Source organism: Lampris incognitus, chromosome 16 (assembly GCF_029633865.1).
Source record: "Lampris incognitus isolate fLamInc1 chromosome 16, fLamInc1.hap2, whole genome shotgun sequence".
NCBI lineage: Eukaryota > Metazoa > Chordata > Actinopteri > Lampriformes > Lampridae > Lampris > Lampris incognitus.
Genome location: NC_079226.1, coordinates 29,497,225 through 29,500,781, shown reverse-complemented (window position 1 = coordinate 29,500,781; position 3,557 = coordinate 29,497,225).

Genomic DNA, 3,557 nt, shown 5'->3' with positions numbered 1-3,557 from the left:
TGTGCTTGGCATACTGAGTGTACGCTTAGCATACCCAGTAGGTAGCCTCCTGTTGCATCCAGCATGCTAATTCCTCCCCATCTGCATCCTGGCGACACACGGTCTGCTCCCCCCTCCGAAGTTGCCTCGCTTGAAGTCAGTGGTGCTCTGCATCGCTCCCCTGCAAAATATACATCCCTCGTTAAAGATGAGTCATGGATGCGTACGTTCATCAGCTTCATCGTTCAGAACCCATCCCACGTCTTGTGAGTGAATGGGTTCGATCAGTTGGTTGTGAACCCGGCCGTCTGCCATGACCACAGGTCTCTGATATTGTCCTCCATCCGTCCGCAGGAGATCCAGTCAGAGGAGGCTTTGACAAGCAGCGCCCCGTAGACCTGTCATGGTCCTCCACATTCTCGCACTCCTCCATCTCCTGCTGTCTTTTTAATGTAAGCCTCCGTCCCTGCTGACCCGGTTCGAGGTGGGGCTCGGGCACAGACCCAGACAAGGCTGAGACATGTAGTAGTACAAAAACTACACTACCGTTCAAAAGTTTGGGATCACCCAAACAATTTTGTGTTTTCCATGAAAAGTCATACTTATTCACCACCATATGTTGTGAAATGAATAGAAAATAGAGTCAAGACATTGACAAGGTTAGAAATAATGATTTGTATTTGAAATAAGATTTTTTTTACATCAAACTTTGCTTTCGTCAAAGAATCCTCCATTTGCAGCAATTACAGCATTGCAGACCTTTGGCATTCTAGCTGTTAATTTGTTGAGGTAATCTGGAGAAATTGCACCCCACGCTTCCAGAAGCAGCTCCCACAAGTTGGATTGGTTGGATGGGCACTTCTTTGAGCAGATTGAGTTTCTGGAGCATCACATTTGTGGGGTCAATTAAACGCTCAAAATGGCCAGAAAAAGAGAACTTTCCTCTGAAACTCGACAGTCTATTCTTGTTCTTAGAAATGAAGGCTATTCCATGCGAGAAATTGCTAAGAAATTGAAGATTTCCTACACCGGTGTGTACTACTCCCTTCAGAGGACAGCACAAACAGGCTCTAACCAGAGTAGAAAAAGAAGTGGGAGGCCGCGTTGCACAACTGAGCAAGAAGATAAGTACATTAGAGTCTCTAGTTTGAGAAACAGACGCCTCACAGGTCCCCAACTGGCATCTTCATTAAATAGTACCTGTTAGAGCCTGTTTGTGCTGTCCTCTGAAGGGAGTAGTACACACCGGTGTAGGAAATCTTCAATTTCTTAGCAATTTCTCGCATGGAATAGCCTTCATTTCTAAGAACAAGAATAGACTGTCGAGTTTCAGAGGAAAGTTCTCTTTTTCTGGCCATTTTGAGCGTTTAATTGACCCCACAAATGTGATGCTCCAGAAACTCAATCTGCTCAAAGAAGTGCCCATCCAACCAATCCAACTTGTGGGAGCTGCTTCTGGAAGCGTGGGGTGCAATTTCTCCAGATTACCTCAACAAATTAACAGCTAGAATGCCAAAGGTCTGCAATGCTGTAATTGCTGCAAATGGAGGATTCTTTGACGAAAGCAAAGTTTGATGTAAAAAAAATCTTATTTCAAATACAAATCATTATTTCTAACCTTGTCAATGTCTTGACTCTATTTTCTATTCATTTCACAACATATGGTGGTGAATAAGTATGACTTTTCATGGAAAACACGAAATTGTTTGGGTGATCCCAAACTTTTGAACGGTAGTGTATAAATTTACTTGGCGGTTTCATCGAGGATACAAACGTAAGGCAGAACAGCCAAAACCAGCGCAGCAACTGTTGCATCCGAATCCGAATCAGAATCAGAATCAGAATCATCTTTAGTAGCTCCCAGTAGCTCTCAGTGTACTTACACAGAATAACAACACAGCAATCTTCAGGAATGCATACAAGGAATGACTATACACAGGCGAAAGCCTTTTTGCGACCTGTAAATAGGAAACAAACAATGCAAAGAAGCGAAGTGCAAGGAGTGCTGAGGTAAATCAAACAGTAAAAAATACTTTACTTTATATACATATGGTAGGTGGATTTTTTTAACAGCATACAGCCTGTTCAGATATACCTTAGTAAGTGATATATATATTGCATATTTGTATTTTAGGCTAAAATAGATATGTATGATTTGTAGGTACAGTATGTATTATAGTGTTGCAGGGTTATTGCACAGTGCCACAGTGAGTTAGCTGTTCATAAGAGTGACGGTGAGGGGAAAGAAACTGCTCCTGTGTCTGGTGGTTTTGGTGTACGGTGTTCTTTAGCGCCTACCAGAGGGGAGGAGGTGGAACAGGTTGTGTCCCGGGTGTAAGATAAGATAAGATAAGATAAGATAAGATAAGATAAGATAAGATAAGATAAGATAAGATAAGATAAGATAAGATAAGACAAGACAAGATAAGATAAGATAAGATGTATGGGCACGTCCAACTGGACACCTTGGAACACCTTGGGATCCCCCAGGAGGAGCTGGAGGGCGTTGCTAGGGAGAGGGGCATCTGGAGTGCCCTACTTAGCTTGCTGCCACCATGACCCAACCCCGGAGAAGTGGCTGATGATGAAATGAGATGAGATGAGATGAGATGAGATGAGATGAGATGAGATGAGCTGAGATGAGATGAGATGAAGTTGTACTTTATTAATCCCTATGGGGGAATTCATCCTTTGCTTTAACCCATCGCAACACACACCGTGGCTAGGAGCAGTGGGCAGCCGCAGTGCAGCCCCCGGGGAGCACCTCTAATTCTTCTTGCCATGCCTTTGTCAGGGGCACAGAAAGGAGTATTAACCTATGCAAGTCTTTTGATGGTGAGATGAAACCAGAGAGCCTGGGGGAAAACCACACAGACAAGGAGAGAACATGCAAACTCCACACAGAAAGGACCTGGGATGGCCAGGGGTTCAAACCCAGGACCTTCTTCCTTTGAGGCAACAGTGCTAACAACTGGGCCACCGTGTTGCCCCGTACATTTTTGCAGTACATCCCATACTGGCCCATTTTGGTGACTATGTTAATGTTGGACTCATTCTTCAGGTCCTGGGAGATTTTAGAACCCAGAAACCAGAAGGAATCCACAGCCAACACAGTGCTGTTAAGTATGGTGGGGGGGGGGCAGTGATGTGTGGTGGGGGGCTCCTCCTGACGTCCGCTGTCATCTCCACAGTTTTGAACATGTTCAGCTCCACGTTGTTGTGACCACACCACAGGGCTAGCTTTTCGACATCCCACCTGTATGCAGACTCATCTCTGTCTCGGATGAGGCCGATGACTGTAGTGTCATCTACAAATTGAAGATCCATGTGATCCATTGCATGGCTCAGAACCTAAAACTAGGCAAGGGAAATGGCTGTGAGCAGGATTAGACATGGCAAGAGAACCTTGAGCCAGACATGATAAACAAAACTTGACCTAGACATGACAAAAGAAACATGGCCTTAGGGTGTCCGGATGGCGTAGTGGTCTATTCCGTTGCCTACCAACACGTGGATCTCTGGTTCGAATCCTCGTATTACCTTCGGCTTGGTCGGGCGTCCCTACAGACACAATTGGC